Source organism: Palaemon carinicauda, unplaced genomic scaffold (genome assembly GCF_036898095.1).
Source record: "Palaemon carinicauda isolate YSFRI2023 unplaced genomic scaffold, ASM3689809v2 scaffold763, whole genome shotgun sequence".
NCBI classification, from domain to species: Eukaryota; Metazoa; Arthropoda; class Malacostraca; order Decapoda; family Palaemonidae; genus Palaemon; species Palaemon carinicauda.
Genome location: NW_027172053.1, coordinates 36,737 through 52,903, shown reverse-complemented (window position 1 = coordinate 52,903; position 16,167 = coordinate 36,737). Strand labels below are relative to the sequence as shown.

Sequence of the window (16,167 nt, the reverse complement as noted above, 5' to 3'; positions counted from 1 at the left end):
AATAGCTAAAGGTTTGTATCGTTAGGAAAAATACAAATTATCTACGGATTTGTCATGTATGCGGCCCACTCTTCACTTGACTATAATGCCACCTGGCCGTATATACCATTGAATAAGAGGAATTACTGTTGCAGCATCTCTGTGGAGTTTTGATTAGTGGCGCTGCAGAAAAGAGTGTGAACAAGTAGCATATGTCACAGTGGTTTTTAATCTATTGGTGCACAAACCAGAAATGCACCACCCTGGAGCTTGTGATCCATTGTCGTGTGATCAGCCTTTTATTCTCCACCAGGAGTAGACTCTTGCACCCGTAAAAGCACATGCTAGGAGAAAACGACGTATTGATGATAAGCCTCCCAGAAGAGCATAGACGCACTTCTCCATCATGCGCACATCCAGTCCCTTTCCTCACACCATTGGAAGATCCTGGATGTGCAAGCAAGAGGCACCCATCAGAACTTCATATCTTCACTTAGCAGTTAGGGGAGGACAGTTTTAAGTGTATGAGGGACACAGCTCACCCTATATGCTCTAGGGCAAGGGCACAGATGCTATTATCCCCACTGAAAGCACCAAGGTTCAGGGGAAAGTACAGACACACTCCCATTAAAAAAGTTTATCGCTCAGATAAGCAGATTACCCCAGAGAGAGTGGCACATAAAGGGGGTGTCCAGTAATCCTTGTAATCCTATTGTTCTGATAACTACATAATTCTGTTAAATTATTAATATTGTTGTAATTTTTCTAGTTTTCTTAAAATATTTCATCTTAATTTTATATTACTTCTATGTTGTTTTTAACTCTTCTAGAAGGCTAAAATTATTGGCTTACAGTACAAAATGCACTCATTGCACAATCTTCACGATGTTTACAACGACCCCGAACCTCTTGGAAGAGGCACCAAGATTGGTAATTGCTAATCCACATCTCCACCCCTTCATTTTAGAGGCAAAAAGGTGAGGGATAGGAAAGCCATGTATTCCTGAAGGAAGAACACGTGTCTGTCTCCAAGAGACACGCTTTTTCGACTTGTGGTACAACGGCCCCACCTCAATCAGTGGCTGAAAAGCAACCGAGGCTTGCCTCCTTAGGGCACTGAATCGCAGGAGCCTGTCGAGTAATGCCCTTGGAGCCAACTTTGAACGAGCCTAAGGAAGAGTAGTCATCTTTCGCTGGGATGGAAGCCTTTTGTATGGAAGCAGCCGCAATGTCAGCCTTGCAGGCGACTTCCTGGATTGACCAGTGGTCCGGTACTATGTCTTATTTTGTGATATCTGGGGATCTAATTGATCCTAAAATGCTCTATATGAGTTAGTTCTTTAGGGGCTGAAAGCAGTGGAGTTTTTAGTGCACCAGTGGGCCTACCTGTGGAGAAACTGGATACTAAAATGCAGGTACGCAGGTATTGTCAAAGTCGCGAGACAAGTTGCATCCAGGTAAACCCAGTATTCTGGAGAAGTACAGTACTCCACTTGAAGTGGAGGAGTGGGATAAGGCGAGTTGGGTCTCCTCCTACAGGAGACCCGCTACCTTTTAGCAGCCCCATCCCACGGCTACGGCTGCAGAACCGATGCAGTTGCAGGAGAGAGTGAGACAACGCTGTAATGGCCCTTGAACCCACAAAGGACCAGTAGAGGTGGTCCAGACCTTTTGCCGAAGACCTCCCAAAAACGGGAGGATGAGGCAGGATATAATGCTCCCCCTGCCTCCTACAGGCAACTACCATTGGCGCTACTGCCAGCACCTTGTTCATTTCTGCTACAGGCGTTTCCAGCTTTCGCCGAAATCATACCCAATACTAAAGGACTTGGTTTTGTATAGCTAGGAAAAATACTAATTAATTTTAGAATTTGTGATATTAAATGTGCAGAATGCATAATATTTTCAACCTTGGAGTCAGAGGACATATGGTACACTGAAGTTATCTGAATAATTTAGAATTTTGTGTTTTTGTATGTATCAAGAGTAAAAATAACCATAACACAAAAAACGTTAAAAGCCTTGTAACAATTATTGTGTTTTAAAGAATTGTGGAAATAAATTTTGACGTGAATTTAAAACCACCTGTGACATCCACAAAGTTTTTCTTTTACTATATTTTGACATATATATCTGGTAGAGACATCATGGCTATAATTTGTCCACTTCGATATGGTTACTCATAACAGTATTTTGTTCTTTGAGATCTCATTATCATTCAGTAATAAATATTTTTCCTGTATAAACAGCTAGTATGTTAATTACAATACAATATACAGTATTGTAAATTGTACTTCATCTATGTTTTGATTTATGCATTAAAGTTTTACTTATATACTTTTCATTCTTTAGGGAGGCAATCATGGCAATGCTTCTACAGTTCATCATCACAATCGGGCCGGATGTTCGTGTCGTAATCAAGACCAACACGATGGCTTCATCCCCCAGTCAGTTTTCTGGCATTCCTCAATCCTGACTTCGTCGTACCATCTTCCTATACTCTAAATGAGGTTAGAATGTGAGTCAATATTGTATTTTAATGTTGTTACTCTTTTAGAATATTTTATTTTTCTCTGTTTCCTTTCCTTACTGGGCTATTTTCCCTGTTGGAGCCCCTGGGATTATAGCATTTTGCTTTTCCAACTAAGGTTGTAGCTTAGCAAGTAATAATAATAATACTGGATTAATGACAAAAGGCCAGAAACTATCATAAGAACCTTTATTGATGGGTGGGTCACATTTTTGGAGCACCATGTAAAATACTTTCTGATAATGGTGAAGAGTTCCTGAATGATAAAATGAGAAGAATGACTGAAATGTGGAATATAAAATTGTTGGCAGCAACAGCAGAATTGCCATGGAGCAATGGATTGTTCGAGAAAATAGTTGGGATCCTAAAAAGAAGTTCGAGGAAGATGTGAGTTGGCCATTAGCTTTGAGATGGGTGGATGTGCAAGAAACTGTTTAGTAAATAATGTAGGACTTTTGCCTAATCAGCTAGTTTTTGTGGTAGAAATCCTGCTCTACCAAACTTAGTAGGGGAAGAGACTTCAAATCCAGCTAGTTGAGAGATAAGTGCAGAAGAAGGGGTACAGTACATTAAATGCAGTACACAAGGCTAGACAGGCTTTCATCAAAAATGAGTCTTGCAGCAAACTAAGAATTGCTTTAAATAGAAAGGTAAGAGAACATAAACTTGTGGAGGTAGTTGTTGGAGATGAAGAGTTTTATAATAGAGAGGATGAAAGAGAATGGTGAAGGCCTGCTGAGGTAGTAGAAGTGTCAGGTTAGACAGTCATAGTAAAACATGGTAGTTCATTGAGAGAGATGTTTAGGATACACATTACAAGATCTCGGGTAAAGTAACAGAAAAAGAAGGATTGTCAGAGGTTAATGGAAATAGGGACAACCGTATGAACGATGTAACATACATGAGACAGAAGTGATTTTTGGGAATAAGAGGGTAGAGAATAGAGAGAGATGATGAAAAAGTGGAGGAAGACTTGACAGAAGAATGACCTAAGTTGAGAAAATGGAACAGGTTAAGAGCAGTAAATAAGGACACTCATCAGATAGAAGAAAGGTCAGTTTTAAGTTTGGCTGGTAAAAGATCTAGTAAATACTCGAGAGGTGCATACAACGTACAGGATTCTTCTATTATTATTATTATTATTATTACTATCCAAGCTACAACCCTAGTTGGAAAAGCAAGATGCTATAAGCCCAAGGGCTCCAACAGGGAAAAATAGCCCAGTGAGGAAAGGAAATAAGGAAATAAATAAATGAAGAGAACAAATTAACAATAAATCATTCTAAAATAAGTAACAACGTCAAAACAGACATGTCATATATAAACTATTAACAACAACAAAAACAAATATGTCATAAGTAAACTATAAAAAGACTCATGTCCGCCTGGTCAACAAAAAAAGCATTTGCTTCAACTTTGAACTTTTGAAGTTCTACTGATTCAACCACCCGATTTGGAAGATCATTCCACAACTTGGTCACAGCTGGAATAAAACTTCTAGAGTACTGCGTAGTATTGAGCAAAGAGTGATAATCCTGACAGATTACAGGAATATTGAAAAAAATTGGGTAGGAAGGAGAGGTTTTGTAAGGTTTTGAGAATAAGCAGGTGTTAGAGGCTAAGGAAAAGGAATTACAGAGTTGCAGAGAAAACAATGTATATGAGGTGGATGATACTGTGCAAAAAGCTATATCCAGAAGGTGGATATTCACTGAGAAGTTTAAAAGGGGTGAAAAGATATGTAAGGCCAGGTTGGTTGCTAGACGCTTAGAAGAAAAAATGCCAAACTGGGAAAAAGATGCTCCCACAAAAAAAGATAAAATGAATTGTTATACGTTAGATGTGAAAACAGCATTTGTTCGCTAATACACCAAGAGACACAAGGATGCAAAGGGAAAGTGAAAGGGAAACACGTGGGTAACACGCGGTAAGCACAAAGGATCGGGGGACACAAAGGGTCGCACAAGGTAAGAGAGAGCGCGGCGAGATGTTGATCACGTCGCGACCAGAAACTTACTGACGAGTCGACGACCTGAGCTAGCATGCTTCCCGACCCCGGGTCGCCTCAGGGCACATATCACACCGCCTGAGGTCGACCCCTTAGAAAACGGAAAGAGGGTAAACTATACAAAAAGCTGGTCGGTTAGGTAGAGTTACCAGTAACTCCTAAGAAGGTAGTTCTAGGTAAGTATGTTAGGAAAAATACAAATTACTTAAAATTTGTGATATTTGCCGGGTGATCAAATACAGAGGAAAGTATATTTGAAACCACCAGTTGAAGGAGATTAGATTGGTTTATGGAAATAGAAGAAGACAGTTTGTGGGTTCAAGGATGCCACAAAAGCATAGTATTGCAAGGTAATGCGTGTGATGAAATTGGTTGGTATATTATGCTCTTATGTGGATGACTTTTGCTATGGGGGGAATAAATGGTTCATACATACATACATATACCAAGGCACTTCCCCCAATTTTGGGGGTTAGCCGACATCAACAAATGAAACAAAAACAAAAAGGGGACCTCTACTCTCTACGTTCCTCCAGCCTGACAAGGGACTCAACCGAGTTCAGCTGGTACTGTTAGGGTGCCACAGCCCACCCTCCCACATTATCCACCACAGATGAAGCTTCATAATGCCGAGTCCCCTACTGCTGCTACCTCCGCGGTCATCTAAGGCATCGGAGGCAGCGGGGGCATATAAAATTTAGAATAGCGCCAACGTTATCCCTGCGTGTCGTAAGAGGCGACTAAGAGGGACGGGACGAGGGGGCTGGGAACTCCCTCTCCTGTATCTACATCCTGTGAGACATCGTATTGCAAGGTAATGCGTGTAATGAAATTGGTAGGTATGTTATGCTCTCATGTGGAGGACTTTTGCTGTGGGGGGAATAAATGGTTCATGGAAAAGACAATTGGAAGGCTAAGAGAGAAATTTCAAGTGGGTGAACAAGAAAGTAAAAGTTTCAAGTACATAAAAGGAGGACAAATATCAATTAATGGAAATATGTCAACTCTGTGAAGGAACCAGAAGCTAGACAATAGACTGGTAACAGAATACTAAGTCAGAAGGAACTAACAGTATAGGTCCGTGGTTGGACAGCTTAATTGGATATCTTTGCATACAATTCCTGAAATATCTTATAACCCTTTTACCCCCAAAGGACGTACTGGTACATTTCACAAAACTCATCCCTTTACCCCCATGGACGTACCGGTACGTCCTTGCAAAAAAATGCTATAGATTTTTTTTTTTTTTCATATTTTTGATAATTTTTTGAAAAAATTCAGGCATTTTCCAAGAGAATGAGACCAACCCGACCTATCTATGTCAAAAATTAAGGCTGTTAGAGCAATTAAAAAAAAATATACTGCAAAATGTGCTGGGGAAAAAATAACCCCTTGGCGGTTAAGGGTTGGAAATTTCCAAAGAGCCTGGAGGTAAAAGGGATAATTGGATATCTTTGCATACAATTCCTGAAATATCTTATAACATGAGTGAACTACGTAAGGCATGAGTAAATAGGCGATATTGGGATTAGTGAAGAAACAAGTAGTTTACATGATGTCACAGTGACGTCAGGTCGCGTGTTGTTGTTAGTGAAGGTTATTGTCGGAGAAGTGGTCATCTGATTGGATTCATTATGTTTGATCTATATTGGTGGTGGGCACGCTCTCTTGTCTGTATTGGTTCATATGTATCTAGTGATGGAATTGCTTTTGTCTTGACAAGCTGACATCAGATAAAGAAGGTACATACTGTACATACAGTTACATACATACATATACCAAAGGCACTTCCCCCAATTTTTGGGGGTAGCCAACATCAACAAATGAAACAAAACAAAAAAGGGGACCTCTACTCTCCACGTTCCTCCAGCCTAACAAGGGACTCAACCGAGTTCAGCTGGTACTGCTAGGGTGACACAGCCCACCCTCCCACATTATCCACCACAGATGAAGCTTCATAATGCTGAATCCCCTACTGCTGCTACCTCCGCGGTCATCAAGGCATCGGAGGCAGCAGCAGGTAAATATGGTAAAAATAGTAAATTTATCATAAGCAAGGGGAAAAATGAGCCGTAATCAGAGAAAGGAATCCAATGTAGTACTGTCTGGCCATTCAAAAGACCCAATAACACCAGCGGTATTATCTCAACGGGAAGCTGGAGCCCTGGCCAAGCGGTCCCTTTTTTTTAGGATTGGTTGAATCCTTTTCCGGTTAGTGCTATATCGATTCCCTACTTCAAGAGACTGATGCTTTATTTTATTTTCATTGTTCATTACTTCTCATGTAATTTATTTCCATATTTCCTTTCCTTATTGGGCTATTTTTCCCTGTTGGAGCCCTTGGACTTATCGCATCCTGCTTTTTCAACCAGGCTTGTAGCTTAGCTAGTAATTAAGGGATTTTGACGAAGGAAAAGGCTATTTCTGGGCTCGACCTGTGTCGCTCCGTGAAATGCTCCTTATAGCACCATTTCTAAGGCATAAATATTGCTAAATATACCAGAGAAAAAAAGGATGCATGGAATGCCAGGAATTAACCCAGCTCACTTACTCTATGAGTGTCGGTATAGTTACTGGGGCGTGATAAAACCACGACCATAGGTCCCGCACCAGTTAGACCTCTCCTTCATCAACATCCCCTGGAACTACGAGGTGCCGACCTACACCCGTCTGCTGCTTTCTACTACGACTGTCCTCCCCTCACCCCTAAACTTCCCCACCCCGCTACCTGCATTCCTCCTTAGCACCAGCGAAGGTTCAGACCTGTTTTGCATTGCTCTGTGTTGTTTTGTGTTTTTTAAGATGTCCGACGTTTTGGAGATCCCTGCTCCCAAGTTGAGTATTGTAATTGTCTGTTTGGGATTTCTAGGTAGCGACACTCGTTAATTCATTTACCTTGTTGGTTTTTTCTCAGCCGCTTGTTCACGTTCCCTTACAGGTGTGTACACGGCCATTTTGGTGTTGCTTCCTCGTGATCTCTTTGTTTGGTCGGACTTTCAATTAGTTCCTCATACTAATAGTAGTCCCTATTTGTGTTCTGGACATCTAATTCAATGTTTTGGCATGATTTAATTTTTTATTAGGCTTTTTGGACTGTGTTTGTTAGCCTACTTGGCCGAGCTGTATGCGGCTTCGGTGGGTAGTCTTTAAAGAAAGTTTTTATGTAATTTTGAGTGTTTTACGGGGAGTCAGAACACGTGTTGTTTTATTTTCGGTCGGCCTTTCCTGATCGGTATTTTACCTAATTTTGGAAGCCTATTTTGTGTTTAGATGTTATAGTTGCTATAATATGGTACAGTTGTTCTGTCATATATCCAAATTGATAAATAAAACTAGCTGTAATGTCTATACATAATCTTCTCATTTAAGATATTTTGTTTTTATCCCTTTCTGAGTGGAGATACCATAACATGGTGAAAGGGTTTGCGTGTTGCCACGATCAGCAAGGCTGTATTAGTCAGGGCCTGCCATAGTAGGTTGGTTTGCTGTGAGCGTTCAGACGAAAATCTCCCATTACCGATCTGCACTGGCCAGCGTTGTGATGAAAACTGGGCGATCGCCAGACGTGAATTGATGTCTTGAGGCCTATGTCTGGTAGTGGACGAGAAATGGCTGCATTTCTTGTTCATTGTATTGTTTTTATCTCTTTAAAGTATTGCATCTGCTGCATCAAAGCAAACTTTTTTTGGTGGGGACTTTGCCGGTACTAATATGCCAGGATGATTTGTTGGTCTTTGTCTTCGAGCTCATTAAATCATTCGAGAAAATCTCTGAAAATCCCACTTGGAACTGTTCATCAATTTCTACTCTCTACCTACTTGAAAAATCCTTTTTAGTTTGTTTCTGTTGTAGGAGGAAAATTCAACCTCCTTAAATGGTTGTTTTGAAGGTATAGCCATAATACCAAAAAAAATACGACCAAGCGAGCAAGTCCAAAACAGAAAGATGTCCTAGAGGGCGCTCGTGTTAGGTGTCGGTGGCGTGGTCCAAGTGTGGTTTCTAGGGCCTCGGTTACGGCCCTTCCCTTTGATGAAGGAATTATCTAAATGGAAGACAGCCTGTGAATAGTGGTTTTCACACGGCCCTGCTGTATACACGACACCCACAAGGTGCTCGCGCGAGGGTAGTAACCTCTGCATTCCATGCTTTTATCTTTCTCTGGTATATTTGGAAGAAGAAAAGTGTATAGAAGGACCCTTTTCACCGGGCGTCACAGGTCTCTCCCCAGAAATAGATTTTTCCTTCGTCAAAATCCCTTATTACATGTCGTTAACTTATTCTAAGAGATAAGACTAGCGCTGTGACTTGTTGCATACAACCTACCTTCATTTTATGAAAACCAATTTTCCTACCAATTTTTTTTTTTAGTCATTACTTTTACCCGTTTTTCAGTTAATATGCTGTTCCCTTACTTCCTTTCCTCACTAGGCTACTTTCCTAGTTAGAGCCCTTATGCTTGTAGCATTCTGCTTTTCAAACTATGGTTTTAGCTTACCTAGTAATATTTATAATAAGCTTCCATGTGAAATACAGTTCTTCATTGTTGTACTATAGAAACCCACATAAGGTTGTGTAAAACGGTATAAAATGGAATGTTTCTGTATATAATACTTGAAGAAAAGTGATGTACAGTCGGAACTTTTTATATGGAATTGATTTAAATGGGTGATACAGTACTTAATCCTTTTACCCCCAGGCTATTTGGAAATTTCCAACCCTTAACCCCCAGTGGTTATTTTTTCCCAGCACATTTTGCAGTATATTTTTTTTTAATTGCTCTAACAGCCTTAATTTTCGTCATAGAGAGGTCAGGTTGGTCTCATTCTCTTGGAATATGTCTGAAGTTTCTCAAAAAATTATCAAAAATATGCAAAATAAAATGTAAATTGCAGGTTTTTGCAAGGACGTACCGGTACGTCCATGGGGGTAAAGGGATGAGTTTTGTGAAACGTACCAGTAAGTCCTTTGGGGGTAAAAGGGTTAATTTATGATCCCGTGAGGCAGGAATTTTCCAAGTGCATCCCATCAGGACTAAGCTGCATTCACTTTTCAAGCCATCTACTTAACTTCCATGCTTGGCTCTTTTCTTTCATCTTCCTGTCCAATGTTTCTTGTCAATGCCTAGTGGCCTCCCTATTTGTAGTTTATGATAGTGTTTGGGTGGATGGATGGAGTGAAGGAAGCTCTGGGTGATAGGAGGATAGATGTGAGCGAGGCAAGAGAGCGTGCTAGAAATAGGAATGAATGGCGAGCGATTGTGACGCAGTTCCGGTAGGCCCTGCTGCTGCCTCCGATGCCTTAGATGACCGCGGAGGTAGCAGCAATAGGGGATTCAGCATTATGAAGCTTCAACTGTGGTGGATAATGTGGGAGGGTGGGCTGTGACACCTTAGCAGTACCATCTGAACTCGGTTGAGTCCCTTGTTAGGCTGGGAAGAACGTAGAGAGTAGAGGTCCCCTTTTTGTTTTTGTTTCTTTGTTGATGTTGGCTACCCCCCAAAATTGGGGGAAGGGCCTTGGTATATGTATGTATGTATGATAGTGTTTATATGTCCAGAACTCTTTAAGGTAAACAGCTTATTTGTTTTAATATTTTGGAATTTCCTTTGGTATAATTTGGTATCCTTGGGTTCAGTTGTCTGGCTTTGGTGTTGCTTTTTTAGTAGTTTTAAATCCCTTCTTTTTGCATCAAGAAGTAATTATCTTTGAGAGATGTTGTACAGCATGCAGGCATTTCCTGTAGGTTGCATGACGGCACCAGATGGGGTCTCGTATAATTGTCCTATTGCATTTTATTTCTTTTTCATAAAGATGCTAAATTCAGCCGCTATGTTTCCTTGATATTCATTGCTAATAACATGTCCTCCATCTTGTGTTTCCTCTGTTTTGAGTCTTCAAGTGGCAAAGCATTTGTTGCTGCTGTATGATGACTATCTTTTTATGCGTTGTTTTAAATTTTGGGAAATTTTAGATGTGTGATTGGGAAAGAAATGTTAACTAGACTGGAGTGTGTCTCCCTAGTGTAATACTGTAACAGACAAATATAATACTGAACTTGGGAGCAGGGACCTCCAAAACGTTTAACATCTTCAAAAACACAAAACAACACAGAGCCATGAAAAACACTTCTGAACCTTCGCTGGTGCTAAGGAGGAATGAGGGAGGGAGCGTGGGGAGGGGTAGGGGTGAGAGGAGGATAGTCGTAGTAGAAGGCAGCAGTCGGGTGTAGATCGTCACCTTGTAGTTCCGGGGGATGTTGAAGAAGGAGAGGTCTAACTGGTGAGGGACGTATGGTCGTGGTTCTAACATGCCCCAGTTACTATACCGATACTCATTAGAGTGAGCGAGCTGGGTTTATTCCTGGCATTCCATGCATCTTTATTTTTCTGGTATATTTAGCAATATTTATGCCTTAAAAATGGTGCTGTAAGGAGCATTTCATGGAGCGACACAGGTCGAGCCCAGAAATAGATTTTTCCTTCGTCAAAATCCCTTTTGTGGGTCTGCATTTGAAGTACATCCCTATCCAACTGCACTGGCCTTGCTCATCATCATTATCTCCTCCTACGCCCATTGACGCAAAGGGCCTCGGTTAGATCTCGCCAATCGTCTCTATCTTGAGCTTTTAATTCAATACTACTCCATTCATCATCTCCTACTTTGCACTTCATAGTCCTCAGCCATGTAGCCTGGGTCTTCCAACTCTTCTAGTGCCTTGTGGAGCCAAGCTGAAAATTTTGTGAACTAATCTCTCTTGGGGAGTGCGAAAAGTGCACCACTAGCCTTACTAACATTTGAAAATATCAGTTTCTACTTCTGTTTTTGTGAAACATGTAAAACAATGTCAATATTATATAGTTTATAGGAGAGTTGTTTACTCTTGAATACATGCCTCACTTAAAAACCATCTTGGCATTGCAAGTCGGGTATTTTTAATGATTCTGTGAATGCACGTGCTGTCACAACCCATAGCACTAATTTGCTTTTAGTTTTTCATAATACTTCTTAGTCATCATTATATCTTATTGTGCCAACATTATATTCACTGTATGGCGGCCTAATTACATACTTAGTCATAAATCTGTACAGAATGGCTCCTGTTCACACGCATTTGTGTAACCTAATCACTAAATTGGAATTTTCTTCTTTCACAGGGTTGCTGCCGTAAAGCTGCTAATCTTCCTTTTGGATCGTTCGAGTGGTCAAGTATTCCCTGTGGAATATATAGTAGAGGATGGATATGAGGAAATGTGTAAACAGAAATAAGAGAATATGAAAATTGTAAGTACTGATGAATTTGGTGATTAGAATATAGGATATTTTAGAATTATTAATTCAGTTATACAGTTAGGGTACGAGTACCAATAGGTACTCAAAATATCATGGATTTTTTTACTCAGACTATGTCCATCTTAATAGCATAATGAATATGATTTTTATACTGGCTATGAAGAAATGGTTATAGTTTCATGTTATGGAAAGAAATTATAGGTATTGCAAACCCATGCTGAAAAAATGGTCATTAAATTTGGTGCGTAGCTATTATTAAGGCATGCCCAATGTGTATGCTCCCCTGTCCAATCGGTACTCTTTCACTCTTATCTCTTAGGTTGTTCTCGCTACACAAGCCTCCTTTGGATATACATACATACTTATACCAAGGCACTTCCCCCAATTTTGGGGGGTAGCCGACATCAACAAAGAAACAAAAACAAAAAGGGGGACCTCTACTCTCTACGTTCCTCCCAGCCTAACAAGGGACTCAACCGAGTTCAGATGGTACTGCTAGGGTGTCACAGCCCACTCTCCCACATTATCCACTGCAGATGAAGCTTCATAATGCTGAATCCCCTACTGCTGCTACCTCCGCGGTCATCTAACGCATCGGAGGCAGCAGCAGGGTCTACCGGAACTGCATCACAATCACTCGCCATTCATTCCTATTTCTAGCACGCTCTCTTGCCTCGCTCACATCTATCCTCCTATCACCCAGAGTTTTAACATGTTTCCATCTTGTAAATGAAATTTATTGCTTGAGTAACATGAATACATAATACAAAATAGGTATACTTGATAATGTATGTGTAGGGGAAGGCTTATACATATGGAAAATGTAGAGAATACAGTCAGAGAAAAAAAATTATTGTATTTTTTTCCAACAAAACATGGTACTGTATTATATCATATTCTTTGAAGTACTGTATCACCTCTATTTTGATTATACACCTAGCAACTATATGAGATTAACTTTTCACACAAACAAAAGTGGTTTTGAAAGAAAAATGAGCAAACTGCTACTTTACTAGAATAAAAGAAATATCCGCATAGTTATTATTATTATTATTACTATCCAAGCTACAACCCTAGTTGGAAAAGCAAGATGCTATAAGCCCAGGGGCTCCAACAGGGAAAAATAGCCCAGTGAGGAAAGGAAATAAGGAAATAAATAAATGAAGAGAAAAATTAACAATAAATCATTCTAAAATAAGTAACAATGTCAAAACAGACATGTCATTTATAAACTATTAACAACATCAAAAACAAATATGTCATAAATAAACTATAAAAAGACTCATGTCCGCCTGGTCAACAAAAAAGCATTTGCTCCAACTTTGAACTTTTGAAGTTCTACTGATTCAACCACTCGATTAGGAAGATCATTCCACAACTTGGTAACAGCTGGAATAAAACTTCTAGAGTACTGCGTAGTATTGAGCCTCGTGATGGAGAAGGCCTGGCTATTAGAATGAACTGCCTGTCTAGTATTACGAACAGGATAGAATTGTCCAGGGAGATCTGAATGTAAAGGATGGTCAGAGTTATGAAAAATCTTATGCAACATGCATAATGAACTAATTGAACGATGGTGCCAGAGATTAATATCTACATCAGGAATAAGAAATTTATTGGACCGTAAGTTTCTGTCCAACAAATTAAGATGGTTTATCTATAGAATGAAAAAATAATAATATTGTTTGACCTGAGAATTCTTTGCCACTTCCCATGGGAATCAATGTGGTATATTAACTAAATACAATGAAAAGCTATTTATACTAGCACATTATGACTGAAATTCTTTGGATAGTTTGAAAATGAACTAGAAAATCTTTTAACTTTGCGAAGTGGGAGACAAGTATTGTTTTTATAATAGATGGCTATAAAAACCCTTATAAACGATAATCTTCCATTTCTGGCATTATGTAAAAGCCAGCACTTTTTTCTTTCAGAAATGACACTTCATAGCCACCTTTTTCTACCTTTATGAGTCTGGCAATGTAGACCTCAAAGGAGGATGTCTTTCTACCTTTGCTAGACGATGTTTCTTTTTCAACTTTTACTCCAACCCAAGAATTTTCTTTGGGCTCCTCAAGGTGAATGTCAAAATCAAAGTTGTCTCTTTCATAATCAAAGCTCTCATCTGAACTACCATGCAAACTCAAGACTTCGTCATTTGATGATTCACTTGTTCTACTAGCTTAGGAAGGCCCTGCTACTGCCTTACTATCTCCATTTAGTTCTGTCTTCAAGTATAGCATCAGAGTTGTCTCTTTCATAATCAAAGCGCTCATGTGAACTACCATGCAAACTCAAGACTTCGTCATTTGATGATTCACTTGTTCTACTAGCATAGGAAGGCCCTGCTACTGCCTTACTATCTCCATTTAGTTCTTTGTCTTCAAGTATAGTATCTTCATCACTTGTATTTTATTCAACTCGTTTCCTCTTTTGCTGCTGTTACAGAACCTTTCTTTCTTGTTGTTTTTGCTAGTTCTCTCTCTTCATCATCTGTATCTGTTTGTACTTTATTCTTCTTTCTTTGCGTTACTGAACCTTTCCTGCCCATTGGTTTCACTGTCTTTTTGCTTGATTCTTTCTTATGTTTTCCTTTCATTATTTTTTCAAATTCCTTAACCATCTTCAGTCATGATATGGAAAACACTGTCCGTCACATTTCTTATCACCTTTGGCCCTTTGCCTCGTTGCCCTCTGGAAAGAATCTAAGGGTCATCATTGCTGGACTTATTGTGGATGGTTTACCTTTAGACCTTTGGGGGGAGGGGGTAGTCGGTGTTTGACTGGAACCTTTATGTGTTCTAGCTGGGCTTTTTGAAACTCCTTTGGAGGGGAGGTAGCAGTAAAAGGTACACTTGATTCTGTAATACATGTGCATAGCCTTTGTCGTCGTCGTCGGCGCCCACTCGTGTCCGAGTATTGGGTTCTGTCGTTAGCCATCAGCCTCCTATGAGAAAGAGATGAAGAAGGGTGGAGGAAACGACAGAATGCCAGTAGCTGGGTATATTGTTTTGGGTGGTCATGGCTTTGCAACGGCCATGCACACACACTTGGCCCACACCGTTTTCACTTTGGCTCAAGACATGAGACAGGCGGCTTCTCCGATGTTGGTTGCATCAGGCTGCCGGGTTCTTGTTATGTCAAGGCCCGCCTTGTTGCCTGCCCGATAGGCATTGCCCTCTTCCGCCGGCGCTGGGAAGCTCCGCCGTTGGGGTCTTGTTTGGTTTGATTTTGGAGTTTTCCTTCTCCTAATAGCCTTTGTATTGCAGTACTAAATCATATAGTGAACCTTTCATGTTGTACATGTGTTTCCTTTCTTTCCTTGTTGTTGCACTACATACAACTGTAACCCACATAAGGCAAATACTTTTCAGTTACCCATAAAAACTAAAAGCAATGAAATGACATATTCTTGATAAACAGCACTGCAGTAGTAATTACTGAATTATATCACTTTAACCCTTTTACCCCCAGGCTATTTGGAAATTTCCAACCCTTATTCCCAGGGGGTTATTTTTTTCCCAGTACATTTTGCAGTATATTTTTTTTTTTAAATTTCTCTAACAGCCTTAATTTTTGTCAGAGAGAGGTCAGGTTGGTCTCATTTTCTTGGAAAATGCCTGAATTTTCTCAAAAAATTATAAGAAATATGAAAAAAAAATTTTATAGCATTTTTTTTTGCAAGGACGTACTGGTATGTCCATGGGGGTAAAGCAGTGTTTCTTAAACTTTTTTTGTGCAGCGGACCCCTTTTATTAAAATTACTCATGTAGCGGACCCTTTATTAATATAATTTTCCTCTTGAGTTTGAAAGTGTTTGCAGGTCATAATATACTGAAATTACAACTGAATTATTTATTAATGGCTTATCTTCAACATAAATGTTCATATTTTGCTTAACATAATTTCCACAACATTGATAATTTTGCTTACAAATTTTCATGAACTTAACAGCAACGCTTCCTCCTCATATCTCACAACCATACTTAATGCGATAAATGATACTGTTTTTGCTGCCTCACTACTGTTGGAATATCTGGCTTCAGTCTGCTGAGTTTCAGTCGCATGAAAATATCAGACAGGTATGCCAGTTTTGTGAGCCACTGGGTGTCATGCATTCGATTATAGAGGTCATGACGTTCATACAAGAAAATTTGTACTTCCTCACGAAGTTCAAAGAGACGGGAAAGAACTTTTCCCCGTGACAGCCAGCGAACCTCTGTATGGTAAAGGAGTTTTGTGTGTTCGCTTCCCATCTCTTCACACAAAACTGTAAATAAGCGGGTGTTCAGTGCTTTCCCTTTGATGAAATTGACAATTTTTACTGCCTCTTCCAGAACTGTTTTAAGACAGGTAG

General features: G+C 39.9%; 1 long non-coding RNA gene across 3 annotated transcripts in view; it reads left to right on the top strand.

The window, feature by feature from the left end:
- LOC137637457 (uncharacterized) overlaps nt 1-16,167 on the top strand; it is a 58,684-nt gene that overhangs the window by 16,928 nt on the left and 25,589 nt on the right. For all 3 annotated transcript variants that reach the window (XR_011043642.1, XR_011043643.1, XR_011043641.1), the window contains exons 2-3: nt 2,332-2,497; nt 11,672-11,798. This is a non-coding gene — a long non-coding RNA (uncharacterized lncRNA). The remainder of the gene's footprint in view (nt 1-2,331; nt 2,498-11,671; nt 11,799-16,167) is intronic.